We start from the raw sequence: 24,555 nt of genomic DNA, 5'->3' as shown, positions 1-24,555 counted from the left end.
ATCAGACAGAACTTTAACAAAAAGTTATCCATCAAAAGCAAAATCATGAGTACAATGCAAATAAGTATTTTTTTTATATATATAAGCTCTGATATTCAAACTTGCTTTTGAAATTTTACTCACCTTGATACATCAATAAGAAATTTGTTTTACTCTGATACATCCTACAATTTCTTTCAACTTGATCTGATACATGATAACATTTGATCCGATACAGTGTGAAGGTTTCTCTAATATATTATAACATTTGCTCTGATACTGTATGAAATTTTCTCTGATACATTAAAAATTTTCTTGCTCTGATACATTATAAAATCTTTTCTGATATCATTGTAAAAATTATTTTTGCTCTGATACATAGAAAAAGTTATTTATCTTCTCTTGCTCTGATATATCTTGAACTCAAAATAATCTAATACCCTTTTCAAATCTTAAAGAAAATGGACAAACTATTTTTGCATTTATATTACATGCCAAAAGAATCATACTCTTTTCAAGCATATACACCTATAATGGATTCTTTTGAAATTAATGCTTTAACATAAATATTTTTGTTCATATGTTTTGTCATCATCAAAAAGGGGGAGATTGTTGCTCCTAGATTGATTTTGATGATTACAAAGCAGATTGAAGGGATACAATATTTTAAAATGAAAAAGTCCTTATGCTCTTCAAGGGCAAAATTATAATTTCATTAAAATTCTGATTTGATAGTACCATTTGGTAGAACAAATGATTTGAAATCTATTGGTGAAAATTTTATTGTGTTTGGACTTATATTTTTGAAGTTATGAAGGTTTGAAGTGCATGAGTCGACTCATGAGTCAACTCATGGCACTGTGAGCTGATTGGCACGCAAAAATTCTCCTTGGCACGCTAGTTTTCTGGCTTGGCACGACCTGTGAGTCGACTCATGAGTCGACCCACAAGGCATGAGTCGACTCATGAGTCGACCCCTGCTAATTCGAGCCAAGAAATTCCAGAAAAGCATTCTCTGGTTTTTGCAACAGAGGTCGACTCATGAGTCGACCCCTGAAGCATGAGTCGACTCATGAGTCGACCCCTGCGACGGGAAATGTCAGCAACGGCTATTTTTTTGCCCGTTTTAATTACCATTTATGCTTCCTAAAAATCCTCTAACGGCTCTTTATCTGCCTAAATTGTTTTCTCTTGCTTCTAATGCTACAAAATGCTTAATTTGATGAAAGAAATTGCAGATTAAATAGTGGATCAAACGTGAAATCAAACAAGAAGAGAAAGAGAGGAAAAAGAGAAGAACAGAAGAGAGGATCCAAAATTTGCAAGAAAAAGCCTGAGATCAATGAAATATCCATAGAGAAAAAGAGAGAGGATCCACAATATACCAGAGAGATTGTGAAAGAGAAAAGGAAGATCTTTCAAGGAGAGAATTCTTCACGCTTATCGTTTCAACCTTGATCTAGAGATTGTTCAAAGCTTTCAAGAGATCTTCAATCAACAATCAACCTCTTCTCAAGCATTCAAGCATTCATCCACTTTGAGAAAATCTGAAAAAGGAGTTCTTCATTTGAGTAAAGCTTTTATTGTTATATTTGCTCATTTAAGGAGCTGTTATTGTATTAATCTGTGCTCTAAATATTCTTACTCTTTGTGAGTTTTTGCTCTTATTTTTGGAGGATTTCCAAAACAAGGAAAGGTTGATCCGAACCTGAAATCGGAGTATTTTGGGTTTGCTTGTACCCGGGAAACAAGTGTTCTAGCTTGGGATAGCTAGGGTCGGAGTTTCCGACGTCTTGTATTCTAGCTTGGGATAGCTAGTGTCGGAGTTTCCGACGTTTTGTATTCGGGTTGAATACAAAGGATAGTGGATTGAAATTCCCAAGTGGGATCTTGGGGAGTGGATGTAGGTGCAAGGTTAGCACCGAACCACTATAAATCCTTGTGTTTGTGGTGTGCTTTATCGCTTTATCTTATTTCTTTATTATATCCTTGCAATACTACTTTAGGTAATTAATATTGATTTAAAGCCATTGTTTTGTTCTTCATAAGTTATTTGTTGGGCTTAAAATTTTTTGAAACCCAATTCACCCCCCCTCTTGGGTTGCATAGCTGGGCAACACCTTTTTTACTCGAGAATAAGTAAAGTTCAAGTTGGAAGGTGTGATGAATATATTAAATATGACATAAGAAGTATTAGAATCTATGCTATTTAATCTCTTTTATTTTGTATTTTATACTTCTTATACTCTTTTTTAGGAATAATAAATTATGTGGACTAATCACACTCCAATCTACAAAAGCCTTATATATTTGTAGTTAACAAATTCAGAACGTGCAAGCCTAAGTCTTCATTCTGAGGTCTCCATGTGGATGCATGTGGAGTAGATGCACGCTGGACGTGGATCATGCAAGATTAAAAGCCAAGTGATTTTGAGAGAAGAGATGAGAAGTGATTTTGAAAGGAGATTTTGGTTGAGTTAAAATTTTAAAAGGAGATTTTGAGAATATTAAAAGATAAGATTAAAAGCTATGGGACCCATGATTTTTTAAAAGATAAGAAAGGAGTGTTAGGAACGTCAGGAAGTGAAGCTGAGTGTGTGGTGGTGCACGCGAGAGGAAGAAGTTCGTGGAAGTTGGGTGCGATGCGAGATCGAATGTGAGAACATGCGAGAAGCAAAGATGCGGCAAATGCAGAAACAAAGCAAGTGGATGTCCAGGATTCAAGAATATATATATATATATATATATATATATATATATATTTTAGAAGAAGAAGAGTTTGGGTTGGAAAAGCCTCTTTCCTGTTGCTCTATCCTCTCTTATTCTTCAATCTCGTCCGTCCATCTCCTAATTCTTATTCATCTTTTTAGTCCCACATCTAAAAAATATAAAAACCTCCTCCCTCTTAACACCTATAAAAAGGCCTCCATACCTTCACCTTGTGAATCATCCGGGGGATCTGAAGATCCAAAAATCCTTCAAAAGCCTTGCAAAGAGGGAGAGGAAGAAGGGAGTAGCTCCATGCATGGCTAGCAGTCTTCTTCTTGAGAGAAAGTAAATTTTAGTTTTTATTTTTAGATCTTATATTTTTTTTATGCAAATAAATATTTGAATAATTGTAATGTTCTTTCTTTCTTCATGAATAAAGTGTATTCTTTTTTTTTCAAATATTAATATGATACGAGTCTTTGAATAGTCTATGACTACGTAGAAATGGGTCATGATCAAGCAATACGATCCGTATTCAGTGAGATAGATTATTCTCAAAAATTGATCATAGATCTATTGGCTTAAAGAACGAATACTAAATTTATAATTAAAAATAAAAATTGAAATTCTCAAGACATATTTTCTTTATTACTTTGAATTTTCTTTCACTTGCAGTCTGCACTCTTCTCATTTATTTTCAACTCTAACTTAATTAGTTATAAGTAAAATTTCTTAAAACCTTACTTAACTCGAATATAACTTAGCCCACGATCCCTTTGGATAAGATCCTGACTCACCCTATCTATATAGTTTAAGTTAGATTTTTCTTTTTGACCGTCCATGATAGCAATCAGTCAACCAAATTGATCAGATAAGTGATGATCGATGGAAGGCCCCATACTATTGATGCAACGGTCCTAATTAAGTAACCACCTTTCAAAGCACTTGCCTTAGACACCAATAGATCAGCCTCATCCAAATTGGCCTTGGTTTTTGGTTCCTCATCACAAAATGCCCTATTGCAACCATCTAAGGTGTATTCACGATACAACCCTACATCAAGGGTTGTAGTGATTCAATGTGATCACTATATAAATCAATAAGACACAATACGATTATCTTATAATCAAAAATAAAATCAAATTTTATTTTAATTAAGTCTTTTTTCTTAAAAGAAGACTTATGATTAACGAGGTCTGATCACTTATCATCCTAGGACAATATTTTAGCATAACTTTTGTAATGCCAGGGCAACCTTATATCAGCATGAATTTAGATTAACCAATACCTAGCAATTAGATATCTAATCTAAAATTTTAGATTCAATCTAAATTTTAGATGTTTGATTAAAGGTTTCATCTCTTATCATCTTAGGACAATCTTTCAACATAATTTTTGTTATGCCAGGACAACCTTATGTCAGGATGAACTTAGACTAACCTTATGTTTATCAATTAAATTTTTTGATTTTTTATTAAAAGTTTTGATCTAAAATTCTAGATCTAATCTAAATTTCAGATCTAAGCACAAAAATCAAAACTAACTAAAACAGAAAATCAAATCTAATCTAACATTCATGGTTAATTAAAAGCAAAAATTCATATCTCATCCAAATTTCAGATATAATTGATAAACATAAAATTTTAGATCTAATCTAAAAAAGAGATCTAATTTATAGCATAAGAATTTAGATCTAATCTGAATTTTAGATCTTAAGGACATGATCATGTTTTCTGGCTCTGATACCAGTTGAGAGAAAAACTGCAGGGGTGCATGCTAGATCAATAAAAATTTTATACAGTGAAAAGTAATATAACTTAGCATGCATCTATTAGATCTCATCTCATGAGACCATGCCTATCAAATCCTTGAGATCTAAAGTAGAAATTAAATATATCAAATACATAAATATGAAGATCTCATCTTCACCTTAGTGTGGGTAGTTATTCATACTGATTTGATGATCATGGATATCTCTTCAGATTCCTTAAAAAGCCGCATAAGAGTCTGACCTCTACAGGTATCTATGAGAACGATCTAGGATGCTCCTCTCTTGTTTCTTCTCCAAGAAACTAGCATGCACCTTGAAGGAAAGATGGAAGAAGAGAGAACACCTTCTCTCTTGTCTTCTAGGTGGAACACCCAACACCTTGGGCATGGAGAAGGAGGATGCCCAACTCCTTAGGCATGGAGATCAAGGACAACCAACACCTGGGCATGGGTGTGAGGAAGAAGGGAAGAGAGAGGGGCATGAGCACTAGAGAGAGGAGGTGTGGGCTTGATTTTTCATAGGATTTTGAGATCACATCTCAAGGCCTTTTTATAGGCATAAAGAAGTCCTCTTTGGTTTAGGATTTGATCAAATCAAATCCTTATCTCGTAAGAAATCAAAATCAACTTCCCTAAGGACTCTAGGGTGCTTCTCTCTTGCTCTTTTTGGCATCAAAACCAGATGGGGCGTGTACCCCATCAAGGCCTCCTCTTCATGTCGCATAAGATCAAGTGGGGTACCGATTGATCCAATCTAAGTTGTGCATGAGCCCAATCTTGTCTAATCTTAATTAAGATGGTAAACCAACTCTTGGCTGCCTATATAGCATGCGGTTGATTTGATCCAATCTCCATCTCATAGGAATTCAAGTCTAATGAGAATTTGGATTTAACTATGTGCTAGCATAGTATTCCTAAACCCAATAGGATTTCTCAAATCTTTAACCCAATTAAAATCACATAAGTCCAATTGCTCAATCCAAGACCAATTCTCTTTGTGTGTGATCCCATAGATTCAATTCTATCTGATAGTAGGATATATTGTGATCTCCATTAATAATATCATTGAAACTTCTTTCAATGAATCAAAATATTTTCAATTCAATCAATTTGAGAATTATTGATCATCTAAATAATTTTAATTGATTCCATAATTCACTAGTGACATTTAGTAGTATGTAGTGGCAATCTAGCAGAACTGAATAGATGAACCTCTAGGCATAGTAACCGTGTGATTCGATTCTTCTATCATGAGTCCGACAAGACTGAGGTTATGGATAACTCATCAACCTAATCTTGTCATATATAAGATTCAATCAATCTGAGTTCTTAGTAAAATCTTATAGAAACTCCTTTCCATCATTCATACTTATCATGGCCATGGACTTTCGAACTCAGTTTCATAATCCACATAAAATTTTTCTTTTCTCTACTGTTGGTGCAAAAATCCACTTGCACCGAAGAAGCTGGAGTCGAGGAAGTCGCGGTCGCCGCCGGGACCTGCAAAGGAAGTCTAAATCGAAGGTAAGATTGCTCTGGCAAGACCCTCCGACGCTCAAGTCAGTTCTCTGCCTCAACAAGAATGGAGTGCTCGAACGGAGAATTTAGCAGAGTTTTTAGATGAAAGATGAGAGCTTATTGAATAACATATCTGGAGCCCCCTTTTATAGGCGAAGGGGGCGGTAGCCTGATAGCGACATCTGTAACCGTCTAGCAGCGGGCTACCCAGGGTCAGGCAGAGTTTGTTGCAGAGAGTAGTGGGGTAGACCCGTGGCAATCATCGGGGTGTGCCACGTGGGGCCTGCCGCGGGAAGTGGAGCGACGTCCGCTGTCATGACTCATCTGGGGGTGGTGGAATTGCACAGGATCCGCCGCAGGGAGTGGAGCAGAATCATGGCCATTAATACAGCCTGTCAGGGAGTAATGGGGTCGCATAGGGTCCGCCGCAGGGAGTGGAGCAGAATCATGGCCGTTAATACAGCCTGTCAGGGAGTAAAGGGGTCGTGTGGGGTCCGTCGCAGGGAGTGGAGCAGTGTTGTCCGTTATTGTGGCCTGCCTGGGAGTGCAGATCCGTCGGCTGAAGTTCGACAGCGGTCGGAGCTGATGACGGAGTCAGGCTCCCGTAGGAGTCCGGGCGGAGTCCTCCTTGCGGTTGGAGTCGTGGGCGGAGCCCGGCTCCCGTGGGAGTCCGGGCGGAGTCCTCTCGGAGTTGAAGTCGCGGGCGGAGCCCAGCTCCCGTAGGAGTTCGGGCGGAGTCCTTCTGCAGTTGAAGTTGGCGATGGAGCCCGGCTCCCGTAGGAGTCTGGGCGGAGTCCTCTTGCAATTGAAGTTAGGTGCGAAGTCCGGCTCCCGTGGGAGTCCGGACGGATCTTACCGGTGGTTGATGTTGAGGACGGAGCCCGGCTCCCGTAGAAGTTCGGGTGGAGTCTACTTGCGGTTGAAGTTGTCAGCAGAGTCCGGCTCCCGTAGGAGTTCGAGCGGAGTCCTTCTGCAGCCGTTGGTGTCGAGGACGAAGCCCGACTCCCGTAGGAGTCCGGGCGGAGTCTTCCTGCAATTAAAGTCAAAGGCAAAGTCCGGCTCCCGTAGGAGTCCGGACAAGGCTTACCGGTAGTTGATGTTGAGGATGGAGCCCGGCTCCTATAGGAGTTCGGGCGGAGTCTACTTGCGGTTGAAGTTATCGACGGAGTCCAGCTCCCGTAGGAGTCCGGACGAAGTCTGTCTGCAGCCGTTGGTGTCGAGGATGAAGCTCGGCTCCCGTAGGAGTCCGGATGGAGTCTTCCTGCAATTAAAGTCAAAGGCGAAGTCCGGCTCCCGTAGGAGTCCGGACAAGGCTTACCGACAGTTGATGTTGAGGACGAAGCCCGGCTCCCGTAGGAGTCCGGGCAGAGTCTACTTGCAGTTGAAGTTGTCGGCGGAGTCTGGCTCCCGTAGGAGTCCGGACGATGTCTGTCTACAGCCATTGGAGTCGAGGATGAAGCCCGGCTCCCGTAGAAGTCCAGGCGGAGTCTACTCGCGGTTGAAGTTGTCGGCGAAGTCCGGCTCCCGTAGGAGTCCAGACGAAGTCTGTCTGCAGCCGTTGGAGTCGAGGACGAAGCCAGGCTCCCGTAGGAGTCCGGGCAGAGTCTTCCTGCAATTAAAGTCAAAGGCGAAGTTCGGCTCCCGTAGGAGTCCGGACAAGGCTTACCGGCAGTTGATGTTGAGGATGGAGCCCGACTCCCGTAGGAGTTCGGGCGGAGTCTACTTGCGGTTGAAGTTGTCGGTGGAGTCTAGCTGCCGTAGGAGTCCGGACGAAGTCTGTCTGCAGCCGTTGGAGTTGAGGATGAAGCCCGGCTCACGTAGGAGTCCGGGCGGAGTCTACTCGCGGTTGAAGTTGTCGGCGGAGTCCGGCTCCCATAGGAGTCCGGACGAAGTCTGTCTGCGGCCGTTGGAGTCGAGGACGAAGCCCGGCTCCCATAGGAGTCCGGGCGGAGTCTTCCTGCAATTAAAGTCAAAGGCGAAGTCCGGCTCCCGTAGGAGTCCGGACAAGGCTTACCAGCAGTTGATGTTGAGGATGGAGCCCGGCTACCGTAGGAGTCCGGGTGGAGTCTACTTGCGGTTGAAGTTGTCGGCGGAGTCTGGCTCCCGTAGGAGTCCGGACGAAGTCTGTCTGCAGCCGTTGGAGTCGAGGACGAAGCCCGGCTCCCGTAGGAGTCTGGGCGGAGTCTTCCTGCAATTAAAGTCAAAGGCGAAGTCCGGCTCCCGTAGGAGTCCGGATAAGGCTTACCGACAGTTGATGTTGAGGATGGAGCCCGGCACCCGTAGGAGTTCGGGCGGAGTCCCTCTTGAGGTTGGAGCTATGAACAGAGCCCATCTCCTGTGGGAGTTCGGGCGGAGTCCTTCTTCAGTTGAAGTTGGCGACGTAGCCCGGCTCCTGTAGGGGTCCGGGCTGAGCTCGCAAGGGCTAATCCCGCTGAGAACTTCGGCCGTGGGTATTTTGTACCCAACACTAGTCCCCTTTGAGGTTGGAGTCGTGGGCGGAGTCTGGCTCCCGTGGGAGTCTGGGCGGAGTCTGTCTACAGCCGTTGGAGTCAAGGATGAAGTCCGGCTCCCGTAGGAGTCCGGGCGGAGTCTTCCTGCAATTAAAGTCAAAGGCGAAGTCCGGCTCCCATAGGAATCCGAACAAGGCTTACCGACAGTTGATGTTGAGGATGGAGCCCGGCTCCCGTAGGAGTTCGGGCAGAGTCTACTTGCGGTTGAAGTTGTCAGCGGAGTCCGGCTCCCGTAGGAGTCCGGACGAAGTCTGTCTGCAGCCGTTGGAGTCGAGGACGAAGTCCGGCTCCCGTAGGAGTCCGGGCGGAGTCTTCTTGCAATTAAAGTCAAAGGCGAAGTCTGGCTCCCGTAGGAGTCCAAACAAGGCTTACCGACAGTTGATGTTGAGGACGGAGCCCGGCTCCCGTAGGAGTTCGGGTGAAGTCTACTTGCGGTTGAAGTTGTCGGCAGAGTCCGGCTCCCGTAGGAGTCCGGACGAAGTCTGTCTGCAGCCGTTGGAGTCGAGGATGAAGCCCGGCTCCCATAGGAGTCCGGGCGGAGTCTTCCTGCAATTAAAATCAAAGGCGAAGTCCGGTTCCCGTAGGAGTCCGGACAAGGCTTACCGGCAGTTGATGTTGAGGACGGAGCTCGGCTCCCGTAGGAGTTCGGGCGAAGTCTACTTGCGGTTGAAGTTATCGGCGGAGTCCGGCTCCCGTAGGAGTCCGGACGAAGTCTGTCTGCAGCCGTTGGAGTCGAGGACGAAGCCTGACTCCCGTAGGAGTCCGGGTGGAGTCTTCCTGCAATTAAAGTCAAAGGCGAAGTCCGGCTCCCGTAGGAGTCCGAACATGGCTTACCGGTAGTTGATGTTGAGGACGGAGCCCGGCTCCCATAGGAGTTTGGGCGAAGTCTACTTGCGGTTGAAATTGTCGGCGGAGTCCGACTCCCGTAGGAGTCCGGACGAAGTCTGTCTGCAGCCGTTGGAGTCGAGGATGAAGCCCGACTCCCGTAGGAGTCCAGGTGGAGTCTTCCTGCAATTAAAGTCAAAGGCAAAGTCCGGCTACCGTAGGAGTCCGGACAAAGCTTACCGACAGTTGATGTTGAGGATGGAGCCCGGCTCCCGTAGGAGTTCGGGCGGAGTCTACTTACGGTTGAAGTTGTCGGCGGAGTTTGGCTCCCGTAGGAGTCCGGACGAAGTCTGTCTGCAGCCGTTGGAGTCGAGGACGAAGCCCAGCTCCCGTAGGAGTCCGGGCGGAGTCTTCCTGTAATTAAAGTCAAAGGCGAAGTCCGACTCCCGTAGGAGTCCGGACAAGGCTTACCGGCAGTTGATGTTGAGGATGGAGCCCGGCTCCCGTAGGAGTCCGGGCGGAGTCCCCCTTGAGGTTGGAGTCATGGGTTGAGCCTGGCTCCCGTGGGAGTCCGGGCGGAGTCCTCCTGAAGTTGATGTTACGATCGGAGCCCGGTTCCCGTAGGAGTCCGGACGGAGTCCTCCTGGAGCTGATTCTGCTGAAGACTTCGACTGTGGGTATTTTATACCCAACACCAGTCCCCCTACTTCCGAGTTTGAATTTTGAACGAAGGAGGTACAGAGAGATGGGCACAGTCGAAACCGTCCCCTCGAATCTCGCGCACTGCCGCCCCCAGATATTTTGGCATTAAATGTGCGCGTGCTGGAGTCTTTTCGGATCGGGGCGATACGAAGGGACCCTTCGAAATTCTCGCCGGTACACTGGCCCTGGTACGATGCCATAATGGCCCTGCTGATCCGTCAGCCGCTTTTAGCCGCCCGTCAGGGGGAGTGGGACACGTGCCGGGTGTGGACTGGCTTGGGGGGATTCGTGATCATTATGGCACCAGATCCCAGGGTCTATTTAAGCCCGTCCTCCCACCTTTAGGTGCCCTATTCCATTCCAGAGTTTCTATCAGTGTCTGCCTTCTCTTCGAGAGCCCTGTTTCAGTGGGCATCTTCTCGAGCCATAGGTGTCTTCCAAATCGTCCCTGTCTTCGTCCCTCTAGTCCCTCAGAGCGATATAGATTAGTTCCAGCACCTTCAACCTTCTTCCCACCGCCTAGGGACTTCTTCTCTGTCATTATTTTTTGCATCCCACCGAGTTAGTTTCCTGTGGCCTCTCGTTCCCCATCCTGTCCGTCTTCTTAGGGACCTTTAGAGCCCTCCTTCGAAACTACCCGAAATGTCGTCCGGCTCTTCCGCTCCCTGTAGTTTCGAGAGCTCTTCCGCCTCAAACCCCCAGGTCCCCTGCTCTACAGACGAACCTACGTCTGGGGCTGGGCTCCGCCCGATTTTTGCACCGGGCGCCATTCCATGTTCCCTGACCTCGGAGGAACTCCTTCTGATAAGAGTTCAGTATGGAGTTCCTCTGGAGTACGACCTGGAGCTGCCTGGCCCTTCTGACTGAGCCAGCATTCTCCCATCTGGTCATTTTTGTCTGTACCAGGAAGCGTTCCGTGCCAGACTCCGGCTTCCGCTTCCTCCCTTTGTTGTTGCCCTCTTCTGCTTCTTAGACATCTCCTTGGCTTCCATGGCCCCGAATTCTTTTAGGTTTTTGATAGGATTTCTCTACCTTTGCCACGTAGTCGAGGTCCAACCGTCCCTCTCCCTGTTTAGGTACTTCTATACTTTCAAGCGCCATCCTTCGGTGAAGGACTGGTGGTACTTCTCCCCCCAGTTCGGCAAGAAGGGGTTACTGAAAGGCGCCCCTTCTTCAATCCACAATTGGAAGGAGAAATATCTCTTCGTCCACTACCCAACCTTGAGACTGGGCCTGCCCCCTTGGGGCTCTCTGAGGGATTCTGTCCGTCGGGCCCCCAGCCTGGGGGAGGATGACCTCCAGGCTGCCCGGAAGCTTCTAGCTTACTCCGCTCCTTCCCTTCCCAATCTTCTGAGGGAGCAATTTCTTTTCAACATCGGCCTGAGTCCCCAGGATCCAGCGAGTATTCATCTTTTACCTTATCTTCTCTTTTCATGCCTTTCTCCTTTTCCTTTCTCTTTTTACCTCTTCTTCCTTCTCTCTCTTTTTCCCCTCTGTTTCTTTCTTTCTTTCTTTCTTTTTCTTCTCTTTTTTTTTTTTTTTTTTGACTCTTGATTGATTGGTTTGCTTCTTTTTCTTCTTTCCTTTTCTCTCTCTCTTTTTCTCTTTTTTTTTTTTTTAGGAATGGACGCCGAAGCAGCGCAGATGCTTGCCAGGGGCCTTAGGGCCCACAAGAGAAAGGGTGCCGCGACCTCTGGATCGGCGAAGAGGGCCAGGACGGAGGAGTCAAGCTTAGCTGCACCCATCCAGACGGCCCCGACCATCGACATTCCCTCGGATGCCGAGCCAACGGCCCCCTGGGCCTCCTCGAGGAGTCCGCCGACTGGGGGCCCCATTTCGGGGGTCCGCTCCACGGAGGCGCCCATAACCGAGAGGAAAAGAAGAAAATTGGTGGTCCGCAAGGCGAGTAGCTGCCGAACTACTGCGGACGAGTCCCTCTGCTCTGAAGAGGGGTCGGAGAATCCCTTCAACGATAGGGACTTGATCAGGCGGCTGATCGACGGCTGCATTCTGCCTGACGTCGTTGAGAGGATCGACCGCGTCGATCCTGAGCAGCGGGCCTGGGACTCTTTGGGGTCCTTCCTTGAGGTAAGTGAATCTTCATTTTCATGGCTATTCGGCCTTTGTTCTAATTCCCTAGCCGCCCTTGCAGATTGGACACCAGCTCCTCGCCTATATCGAGGCGGTGAGCCGTGCGAGGAGGGACATCCTCCAGGCGGAGGAACGCTGTCAGACCGAGGTTGCTCGCCTCCAAGCAAAGACGGCCGAAGTAGTCACCCTCCAGGAGGCCCTGGAAAGAGAAAAACGAGCCCGGGAGGAGGAGAGGTAGACCTTGGAGGAATCGGCGAGAAAGGCGGAGGCCGAGGTCGCCAACTTGGCCGAGCAAATTTCGGTCCTGGTCTCGGAGGCCAGAGCCCTTGCGGTAGAGGAATTCAAGGCCTCCGCGGAGATGAGGGACCTGAAGGTCCAATTTGGCCAGGAAGCGTTCATAAAGGGGTTCGAGCTCTGCCAAGAGAAGGTGGCCAAAAAATTTCCAGAGCTCGACCTCAGCTTCCTAGGTGAGGAGTCTGAAGACGAGACCGGTCCCTCGCCAGCCGCCACTGCTGTCGCAGCCCCCTTGCCGGGGACGCCGAGTTCTCCAACCCCCACCCCCGAGATCTGAGACCTTCGATCTTGTACCTTTATTTCGTCGTAATTTTTCTTTTCTGTTTGTCTTCAAAAATCATCCAATCAAGAAAGTTGAATTTCTTATTGCGGACGGCTTCTCCTCCCCCCCCTCCTTCTCTCTGTTCTCCTTCCTGCAATGAGTCGTGCTTTGATGCTTTTGCCTTCCGATGGCAGTGTCCTGCAGAAGCACTCCTCCTGCCCCTAGGGGTCCCGCTGAAATCGACGATCCAGCGGCTGAAGATGGAAATCCTTCACCTGACAAAGAAGTTAAAGAAGATGGAAGGCGAGCTCCGCAGATTGAGAGAGGGTCATTCTGAAGCCACCACTGAGGTCACCCACTTTCGGAATCTCCACGTGAAGGGGATCATGGAGTATAGCCGGAGGAAGGCGGACTTCGTGAAGGAACTCGAGGAATGCAAGAAGAGCGCCAGCGACCGAATTTGGGCCCAGGCCGCCAGGATCAGCGCCCTCATGGTGGAACTGTCAGCTGCGAAGGGGAAGATCGGCCAGCTGGAAGGAAATTCATCCCGGCTCTTGGCCCGGGTCGACGGTGATCAAGAGTGGTCGAAGAAGGTCTCCGACCTTCAGCAGCAGCTTCAGGATGCCGAGGTGAGCCATGACGTGCATCGGGCTAGCTGGCGCAAGCAGGTGGAGGAATATAAAGGGAGGTTCAGGGCGGCGGCCGACGAAGTCGTCCGTCTCCAGAGGCAGCTGGCTAGCAGGGCACAGCTAACTTCCGCCCGAGATTCTGATGAGCTCCAAGCCCTAAGAGGCACCGTTGAGGAGATTTCTGCCTCCCTCGGGGAAAAGACAGCTGAGCTGCAACAACTGAAGATCCAACTGGCATACGAGCAGCGGGCCGTCGTGGACGCGGAGGCGGAATCCGAGGTCTTGAGGAAGAGGCATCGAGAGGCGGAGGCCGAGAGCCAGTGACTTCATCGGGCGCTCCAGAACGCGCTGCAGAAGAGGGAAGAGCTAGAAGAAGAAATTGAGAATCTAAGGCAGTCCTGGTTAAGGGATGGAGTAGATAATTCTAGGTCGGAGGGAGCAGGGCCTCCTTAGAGCTCTTTTCGTCTTTCTGTCTTTTCATGTATTTACTTTCCTTTTTGTCGTTTTGCCTTTCTTTCCTTGGCCTTTCGGGCTTTGTAGCGTGTATATCAGAAATGGAATGAAAAGGGTGTTTTGTGTTACCTCGTCCACGCGTTGCACTAAATTGCCGTCCGTCGAACTTTTCTTGTCATTTGACCTGTCTGATGTAGACATCGTTGGGGGGCGCCCGGTCGTCAATGCGTTAGCTCGCCTTTCTCATCGTACCTGGCCGCAAGCCCGAGCTTGGCCGTCCGGGCTCCGCATTACTTCGGGGATGTCGTTGTCTTCCTAACCGGTGTCGAAAGTCTTTTTAGAGGCCGGAGGTGTTCGGTAGGAACTCTCCGTTTCAGTTGGGATGAAGTCCTTTAGGTCTTTTGGTGCGATTCATCCTTCATCTGTTCCCGTCGTAGTTCGTCATCCTTCCTTTTTAATTTTCCTCCTCTTCTCAGAGTGAGGGCCCTCCCCCCGCTTTTCACGGAGTTGCATAGAAGCGAGGAGGTGCCACTGAGGGGCTTTTTTCTCTCATCCGATCTTGTTGAGCGGTTGGGTTTCGCCACCATCAGCCCTTGCTGCAGAAGTCGCGGGTGGAGCCCGGCTCTCATAGGAGTCCGGGTGGGGTCTTCCTTGGCATCGTGTACGGAGCCCGACTCCCGTAGGAGTCCGGGTGGAGTCTTCCTTGGCATCGTGGATGGAGCCCGACTCCTGTAGGAGTCTGGGTGGAGTCTTCCTTGGTATCGTGGACGGAGCTCGGCTCCCGTAGGAGTTCGGGTGGAGTCTTCCTTGGCATCGTGGATGGAGCCCGGCTCTCGTAGGAGTCCGGGTGGAGTCTTCCTTGGCATCATGGACGGAGCCCGGCTCCCGTAGGAGTCCGGGCCTTCCACTTTGCTCGAGCCAGGGCGAGGTTCTCCTCCCATTTCTGACTTGGCTGTGGGGGCGCGTTAGGGTGCTGTAAGGCCTCTCCCCCCATCTGGTCTAAAAGAACCGGGCCTTTGACTTTGCTCATGTCAGGACGAGGTTCTCCTCCTATTTCTGACATGGCTGTGGGGGCACATTAGGGCGCTGTAAGGCCTCTCCCCCCATCTGGTCTAAAAGAACCGGGCCTTTGACTTTGCTCATGTCAGGACGAGGTTCTCCTCCTGTTCCTGACATGGCTGTGGGGGCACATTAGGGCGTTGTAAGGCCTCTCCCCCCATCCGATTTCGAGATAGTCAGACTTTCATTTTAGGTATGTTTGGATGGGGTTCTCCCCCGTTCCTAACATAACTTTGTTTCAAGCATTTGGAGGGGTCATATCCAGTCGTAATAAATCCACGCCAGATGGGAAGAGTACGTCAAGTAGAAAAAAATTTAGATTCAAGGTGAAATCGTAAGTGATACATTTACAGATTTTTCAAGTTCCACGGTCACGGGTGGTCCGCTCCTCCTTGAGGCCCTCCGATGATGGAGTCGATGGTCCCGATGGGAGGCCGGTCCCCGGGTTGCTCCTCCCTTCTTGGCGGTTCAGGCTACGGAAGGGCCCTTGGCCGATCTCCTCTACCCTCGGGCCTGCGTCGGATGAACCTATCGAGTCGACCTCACCGAATGAGCTCCTCGATCTCGTCCCGGAGCTGGATGCATTCCTCTGTGTCGTGGTCGTGGTCGCGGTGGTACAGGCAAAACTTGTTGGGGTTGCGCTTCCCGGGGTGTGTGTGCATCCTCTCCGGCCTAGGGAGCTGCTCCCTGACCTCCATCAATACCTGGGCCTTCGAGGCGTTGAGGGGGGCGTAGTTGCGGAATCTCCCTGGTGGGGAACCCCACCGAACCCCACGATCTAGGCTTCTCTGCCTGCGCGCCCGGGGTGGAGTATGGGTGCGCTTGTGCCCAGGAGGGGATCGAGAACGCAGCCGGGCTTCCTTTGGCCTTTTTTCAATTGCGGGATTACTCGAGTCTCCCACTTGCCGCTCCCTCATCGTCTCTTCATCCTTCATTTTGAAGGCTTCTTCCGCTCGGGCGTATCCTTCGGCCCGGGCTAGCAAATCAGCAAAATCCCTGGGATACTTCTTCTTCAAGGAGAACAAAAGATCATTCTTCTGAAGGCCACCCTTCAGGGCGGCCATTGCGACTGATTGGTCCAAGTTTCGGACCTCCAGCGCCGCGATGTTGAAGTGGTTGATGTAGGCCCGAATAGACTCCCATTCCCTTTGCTTGATGTTGATGAGGGACTCCGAACCCTTCCGGGGGCGTCGGCTGCTGACAAAATGGGCCACAAATTGGTGGCTCATTTGATCGAAGGAAAAGATGGTACCCAATTTCAAAGCCGAGTACCAGTTCCTCGCCGCTCCCTTCAAGGTAGACGGGAAGGCCCGGCATAAAATGGCATCAGGAGCACCGTGAAGCAGCATCATCGTCCGAAAGGCCTCCAGATGATCAATCAGGTCCGAAGTCCCGTCATAGCTTTCGAACTGGGGAAGCTTGAAGTTTGGCAGGATCGGTTCCTGCATGATCATTTGGGAGAAGGGAGGGTCAGTACAAATATCCTCATCATAAGCGGGGGGCGCATGGCGGAGTTCTTCGATCCACCGGTTCATCTCCTGGAGCCTCCGGTCCAGGAAATCCTCTCGACTTCGAGTCTCGAGGGTCCTCTGGCAGAACGGAGGCAGGGATCTTCCAGGGGTGGAGTCGTGGTCCGATTGAGGGCTCTCTACCCTCGGGTTCATTTTCCCAGGAAGGACGGGGTGGCTGGCCCAGGTGGCCCGCCCCACCGCCGGATTCTGGTATTCCGGGGATGCCCTTTTCGGGCGCACCGATGCCTGCGGCTGCTGCTGCTGCATAGCTTGCACAGCCTCGGTGAGGCCTCTGACCTGCTGCGCCAGCAAGTCAAACTGCTCCGCACCGACCGCCACCGTCGGAGGAGGAGGAGGAGGTTGAGAAACAGGAGGGGAGGCTGGAGCCTGAGATCTGGCTGCGGAGGCCGTGGACCATCGCGTGGACGCCTTGCGAGGAGGCATCAAGTATGGATCCCGTGGGGGGAAACAAGGAGTGGGTGTCAGAGGAGACGATCGGGGGCGGCTCCGTTGAACGCTCCTTCAAGAACAAGGGTACTGCGAAGACACAGGGCCCTCCCTCTAGCGCCAATCCTGTTGGTACAAAAATCTACTTGCACCGGAGAAGCTGGAGTCGAGGAAGTCACGGTCGCCGTCGGGACCTGCAAAGGAAGTCTAAATCGGAGGTGGGGTTGCTCCGGCAAGACCCTCCGACGCTCAAGTCAGTTCTCTGCCTCAACAAGAATGGAGTGCTCGAACGGAGAATTTAGCAGAGTTTTTAGATGAAAGATGAGAGCTTATTGAATAACGTATCTGGAGCTCCCTTTTATAGGCGGAGGGGGCGGTAGCCTGATAGCGACATCTGTAACCGTCTGGCAGCGGGCTGCCCAGGGTCAGGCGGAGTTTGTTGCAGAGAGTAGTGGGGTGGACCCGTGGCAATCATCGGGGTGTGCCACGTGGGGCCTGCCGCGGGAAGTGGAGCGGCGTCCGCTGTCGTGACTCATCTGGGGGTGGTGAAATCGCACAGGATCCGCCGCAGGGAGTGGAGCAGAATCATGGCCGTTAATACAGCCTGTCAGGGAGTAATGGGATCGCGTAGGGTCGCCGCAGGGAGTGGAGCAGAATCATGGCCATTAATACAGCCTGTCAGGGAGTAATGGGGTCATGTGGGGTCCGCCGCAGGGAGTGGAGCAGTGTTGTCCGTTATTGTGGCCTGCCTGGGAGTGCAGATCCGTCGGCTGAAGTTCGGCAGCAGTCGGAGCTGATGATGGAGTCTGGCTCCCGTAGGAGTCCGGGCGGAGTCCTCCTTGCGGTTGGAGTCATGGGCAGAGCCCGGCTCCCGTGGGAGTCCGGGCGGAGTCCTCTCAGAGTTGAAGTCGTGGGCGGAGCCTGGCTCCCGTAGGAGTTCGGGCGGAGTCCTTCTGCAGTTGAAGTTGGCGATGGAGCCCAGCACCCATAGGAGTCCGGGCGGAGCCTCCTGCAATTGAAGTTAGGTGCGAAGTCCGGCTCCCGTGGGAGTCCGGACGGATCTTACCGGCAGTTGATGTTGAGGACGGAGCCCGGCTCCCGTAGGAGTTCGGGCAGAGTCTACTTGCGATTGAAGTTGTCGGCGGAGTCTGACTCCCGTAGGAGTTCGGACGGAGTCCTTCTGCAGCTGTTGGTGTCGAGGATGAAGCCCGGCTCCCGTAGGAGTCCGGGCAGAGTCTTCCTGTAATTAAAGTCAAAGGCGAAGTCCGGCTCCCGTAGGAGTCCGGACAAGGCTTACCGGCAGTTGATGTTGAGGACGGAGCCTGGCTCCCGTAGGAGTTCGGGCGGAGTCTACTTGCGGTTGAAGTTGTCGGTGGAGTCCGGCTCCCGTAGGAGTCCGGACGAAGTCTGTCTGCAGCCGTTGGTGTCGAGGATGAAGCCCGGCTCCCGTAGGAGTCCGGGCGGAGCCTTCCTGCAATTAAAGTCAAAGGCGAAGTCCGACTCCCGTAGGAGTCCGGACAAGGCTTACCGGTAGTTGATGTTGAGGACGGAGCCCAGCTCCCGTAGGAGTCCGGACAGAGTCTACTTGCAGTTGAAGTTGTCGGCGGAGTCCGGCTCCCGTAGGAGTCCGGACGAAGTTTGTCTGCAGCCGTTGGAGTCGAAGATGAAGCCCAGCTCCCGTAGGAGTCCGGGCGGAGTCTACTCGTGGTTGAAGTTGTCGGTGGAGTCCGGCTCCCATAGGAGTCCGAACGAAGTCTGTCTGCAGCCGTTGGAGTCGAGGACGAAGCCCGGCTCCCGTAGGAGTCCAGGCGGAGTCTTCCTGCAACTAAAGTCAAAGGCGAAGTCTGGCTCCCGTAGGAGTCCGGACAAGGCTTACCGGCAGTTGATGTTGAGGATGGAGCCCGGCTCCTGTAGGAGTCCGGGCGTAGTCTACTTGCGGTTGAAGTTATCGATGGAGTCTGGCTCCCGTAGGAGTCCGGACGAAGTCTGTCTGCAACCGTTGGAGTCGAGGACGAAGCCCGGCTCCCGTAGGAGTCTGGGCGGAGTCTACTCACGGTTAAAGTTGTCGGCGGAGTCCGGCTCCCATAGGAGTCCGGACGAAGTCTGTCTGCAGCCGTTGGAGTCGAGGACGAAGCCCGGCTCCCGTAGGAGTCTGGGCGGAGTCTTCCTGCAATTAAAGTCAAAGGCGAAGTCCGACTCCTGTAGGAGTCCGGACAAGGCTTACCGACAGTTGATGTTGAGGATGGAGCCCGGCTCCCATAGGAGTCCGGGCGGAGTCTACTTGCGGTTGAAGTTGTCGGCGGAGTCCGGCTCCCGTAGGAGTCCGGACAAAATCTGTCTGCAGCCGTTGGAGTCGAGGACGAAGCCCGGCTCCCGTAGGAGTCCGAGCGGAGTCTTCCTGCAATTAAAGTCAAAGGCGAAGTATGGCTCCCGTAGGAGTCCGGACAAGGCTTACCGGCAGTTGATGTTGAGGACGGAGCCCGGCTCCCGTAGGAGTTCGGGCGGAGTCCCTCTTGAGGTTGGAGCTGTGGACAGAGCCCATCTCCCGTGGGAGTTCGGGCGGAGTCCTTCTTCAGTTGAAGTTGGCGACGTAGCCCGGCTCCTGTAGGGGTCTGGGCTGAGCTCGCAAGGGCTAATCCCGCTGAGAACTTCGGTCGTGGGTATTTTGTACCCAACACTAGTCCCCCTTGAGGTTAGAGTCGTGGGCGGAGTCCGGCTCCCGTGGGAGTCCGGGCGGAGTCTGTCTGCAGCCGTTGGAGTCAAGGACGAAGCCCGGTTCCCGTAGGAGTCCGGGCGGAGTCTTCCTGCAATTAAAGTCAAAGGCGAAGTCCGGCTCCCGTAGGAGTCCGAACAAGGCTTACCGACAGTTGATGTTTAGGACAGAGCCCGGCTCCCGTAGGAGTTCGGACGGAGTCTACTTGCGGTTGAAGTTGTCGGCGGAGTCCGGCTCCCGTAGGAGTCCGGACGAAGTCTGTCTGTAGCCGTTGGAGTCAAGGACGAAGTCCGGCTCCCATGGGAGTCCGGGCAGAGTCTTCCTGCAATTAAAGTCAAAGGCGAAGTCCGGCTCCCGTAGGAGTCCGAACAAGGCTTACCGGCAGTTGATGTTGAGGACGGAGCCCGGCTCCCGTAGGAGTTTGGGCGAAGTCTACTTGCAGTTGAAGTTGTCAGCGGAGTCTGGCTCCCGTAGGAGTCCGAACGAAGTCTGTCTGCAGCCGTTGGAGTCGAGGACGAAGCCCGGCTCCCGTAGGAGTCCGGGCGGAGTCTTCCTGCAATTAAAGTCAAAGGCGAAGTCCGGCTCCCGTAGGAGTCCGGACAAGGCTTACCGGCAGTTGATGTTTAGGACGGAGCTTGGCTCCCGTAGGAGTTCGGGCGAAGTCTACTTGCGGTTGAAGTTGTCGGCGGAGTCCGGCTCCCGTAGGAGTCCGGACGAAGTCTGTCTGCAGCCGTTGGAGTCGAGGATGAAGCCCGGTTCCCGTAGGAGTCCGGGCGGAGTCTTCCTGCAATTAAAGTCAAAGGCGAAGTCCGGCTCCCGTAGGAGTCCGAACAAGGCTTACCGGCAGTTGATGTTGAGGAGGAAGCCCGGCTCCCGTAGCAGTTTGGGCGAAGTCTACTTGCGGTTGAAGTTGTCGGTGGAGTCCGACTTTCGTAGGAGTCCGGACGAAGTCTGTCTGCAGCCGTTGGAGTCGAGGACGAAGCCCGGCTCCCATAGAAGTCCGGGCGGAGTCTTCCTGCAATTAAAGTCAAAGGCGAAGTCTGGCTCCCGTAGGAGTCCGGACAAGGCTTACCGGCAGTTGATGTTGAGGACGGAGTCCAGCTCCCGTAGGAGTTCGGGCGGAGTCTACTTGCGGTTGAAGTTGTCGGCAGAGTCCGGCTCCCGTAGGAGTCCGGACGAAGTCTGTCTGCAGCCGTTGGAGTCGAGGACGAAGCCCGGCTCCCGTAGGAGTCCGGGCGGAGTCTTCCTACAATTAAAGTCAAAGGCGAAGTCCGGCTCCCGTAGGAGTCCGGACAAGGCTTACCGGCAGTTGATGTTGAGGATGGAGCCCGGCTCCCGTAGGAGTCTGGGCGGAGTCCCCCTTGAGGTTGGAGTCGTGGGCGGAGCCCGGCTCCCGTGGGAGTCTGGGCGGAGTCCTCCTGAGGTTGATGTTACGATCGGAGCCCGGTTCCCGTAGGAGTCCGGGCGGAGTCCTCCTGGAGCTGATTCTGCTGAGGACTTCGGCTGTGGGTATTTTATACCCAACATCTACCAAAATCGATAGATCCCATCTAGGTGCACACCTTATTCCTACAATGAACCTACTACAGCCTACATACACTTCAAGACTCCGTATGCCTAGAAGATCGAGTTATGGTATAGTCAAATTACAGCAATCTCATTATAAATAGTTGAGGCACCGCAGGTCAGAAAATTATTCACAGTACTACAGCATCGAGTGTGTCATTGATGAGAAGGTGATATCCAAGTGACTACTCGTGGTGGTTACGCTCAGTATTCTTGTTCTCTAACAAGCATCTGTACTCTCACTTAGTATCTCCACACCGTAGATTCAAGACTCATCTGCCCCTAAAGAAAGTAATCTGTGCACCAACCATCTAGATCAATCATCATTTTCATGATGATCCTTCTTTCAGAAGTAATTTATGAATTAACCATCCATGACACATGTCTCAAATTCTCAATTTTTGAGAATATATATCATCATCTTGTTAATTTATTGAATGATTCATAGATACATCACATAATATGAATGAAAAAATAACCTAAATTTTACTTTGTTAATAAGTCAAAAATTATAAATTATGCCCTTAGAAAGATTACATGTATCAGCCTAATTAGCTTCTAGGGTATATATCTAACAATCAATTGATCACTAAAAATCTATATCTTTAGTATCAATTATTATATTTTACGAAAATCTTATATATTAATGATAAAATAATGATACCATCAATAAAAATATTAACTGTAATAATATTTGAATAATGCATATGTTAATCACTAAAATAAGATATAGATCCTGATTTTGTATTTGGTATGTTGTTAAAATCAAGCCAATTACCATAAGAGTTGATGTAAGATTAAAAGATGACAAGATGTACCTAATACCACATAATTTTAATTGGATACTTGATGGATTTTTCAAATATACTAAACTATTGAATTTCATATGTCCCATTAGGATTTAATTTTATAAAATTAATTATAGATTTTATTTTTAATTAAAATTTTTTGATGGATTAAATATTTATTTTCAACTTAATTTGATATGATCTATTTAATAAACAAGTTATATGAGTTAAGATAGTTTAACAAGCATACAAAATAATTTTTACTATGAAATCTACTATCAATATTGAAAGTTACATACCAAAATCAGATAATAGGCTAAGTTATGATTATTAAAAACTTGCATGGAGTGCGATTTAACCAATAATTTAGATTACTAATCTAACTTACATAAAATATATAATATAAAGTATTAAAAAGTTTGGTATATTAAATACTATTACTTATTAATTATAGCATAAATAAAAGGAGTCATGAATAAACTATTTTTAAAGGACTTTATAAAAAGAAGATGATTATATTTTTATTATAAAAATAATTAATAAAAATTATATCATAATATATTTAAAATAAAAATATTTTATAATATAAAAAGTTTTAAATAAGTATAATAAACTATGACTTCATATGAGAAGTTACTGTTATCATGGTGGCTAAATAATAGGCAAATATTCAATAGTCTTAGGTTCTCTTCATTGTAAAGGCTTATATAATAAAAAAATATAAAAATATAATTTAAAATTTTATAATATATATCTTAGTTTCATAAGATCTCCATTCGAATCTAATTAGAATGGATAGACACAACCTTAATTTAAAAAATATATATATTTTATTTTGATGGATCGATTTATAAAAAAATTTTTAATCTTTTGTCATAAAAAAAATCATCACAAATGCATGTCTTTAATAAATATTTTCATTTCATGACTAATTATACCATCTTGTTGTGACCAATAAAAATTTATAACAAAAAAAGATTTTAGTGATGATGTTAAATCCTCATTAAAAGTTATTTTTAATCATTAATTTCTTATTAAGTCATCATTTTTTAGTTCTTTAGTGATTATTTTTTTATCTTTTGCCATAAATGCAATCGTCACTAATATTTATCTTTAATAATTATTTGTATATCATCCCTAAATGTAGTAGTTTTTTTTTATGAAATTATATTTTAGTCACTAAAATTTTTAGCCATGGTACCTTTAGTGACTACCTAGTGATGAAATATTTTTTGTCATTAAAAATTTTTAATGATAAAAATAAAATAATATATGACTAAATTTTTTATCACTAAAAAATAAAATTCTTGTAATGATTCTTGAGCCCAAACGGCATGACCTTATTGCAATATAGACCTTTCTCGATCATGAAAGCTATTTTTTTCTCATCCTTAAGGGCCATCCGAATCTGATTATATCTAAAACAAGTATCTATGAAGCTCAATAATTTATAGCTGATGTAATATCTACTTGTGAATCATTTCTCGATAAAGAAAAACTATCCTTAGTATTGGTTTTGTTTAGGTCGGTGTGGTCGATACAAATTCTTCATTTTTCATTGGCCTTTTTAATCATGGCAACATTCGCCAACCACTCTGGATAGTGCACTTCCTGGATGAAACCCATAGCCAGTAGTTTATCTACCTCTTCATCAACAGCTTGCTATCTCTCCAAAGCAAAGTTTCTCTTCTTCTATGAATAGGTATATGCATCGGATCAATATTTAATTTATGAACAATTATCTCAAGATGAATTTTTGGCATATCTGAGGCTAACTAGGTGAAGATATTTGTATTTCTATGCAGAAAATCTAGAAGTTGAACCTAAAATTCAGTGGTTACCAATGATCCAATTTGTACGGTCTCTATAGGATCCTCATCTTTAAGTGGGATCAAGGTCAGTTGTTTGACATGTTTGCCTCAGCTTTCCTCATCCCGTAGATCCAATCTCTCAATTGGTAGTGTCTCTCGCAACTTTTTCCCTTTGATCATCATCATGAAACATTGCCAAGCAATTATTGATCTCCTCACATTTTTTCCACTCTATTTCTTGTTAAAAAATGGATGAGCAGATGATAAGTTGATACAAGCGCTTGAAGCATAGTCAATCTAGACCAATCTAGTATTGCATTGTAGGCCAAAGGTACTCAGACAACAAGAAAAGTTAGTTGTATAGTAGCTTATCGAGATTTTCGACCCATAGTGATTGAGAGGATAATTTCTCCTTCTATTTTTTTTAAGTTACTAGAAAACCCAATCAGCAGAGTATTAACCCTTCTTAGTCAATCCATAGATAATTTCATTCGAACAAAAGCATCATCAAACAACACATCAGTAGAACTTTCATTATCTATCAGAACTCTTTTTATATCACAACTTATTATTATCATAAGAATGATAACAACATCATCATGAGGAGTTTGAACTCCTCACATATCATCATCAGAAAAAGAAATAACATTATCACCCTATTGCCTCTTCGAGGTGCACTTTAGACACTCTACCTCCCCAAGATCTGCACCTCCAGAGATCATAAGGATCATGCTAGCCATCAATTGTTACTCGTTCCCTCGTTGGCCTGTAGCTAAGCTAACTGGTCGATCACTACCTAAACTTCATGATCATGAACAAATTTCTTGAGATAGCCATGTTATATCAGTGCCTCTATCTCATCCTTCAGTTAAATGTAGTCTTCTATATTGTATCCGTAATCATGGTGGAATCGACAGT

This window comes from Elaeis guineensis, chromosome 5, assembly GCF_000442705.2.
Source record: "Elaeis guineensis isolate ETL-2024a chromosome 5, EG11, whole genome shotgun sequence".
Lineage (NCBI taxonomy): Eukaryota > Viridiplantae > Streptophyta > Magnoliopsida > Arecales > Arecaceae > Elaeis > Elaeis guineensis.
The sequence above is the reverse complement of the archived record's forward strand: the minus strand, read 5'-3'. Positions refer to the sequence as shown.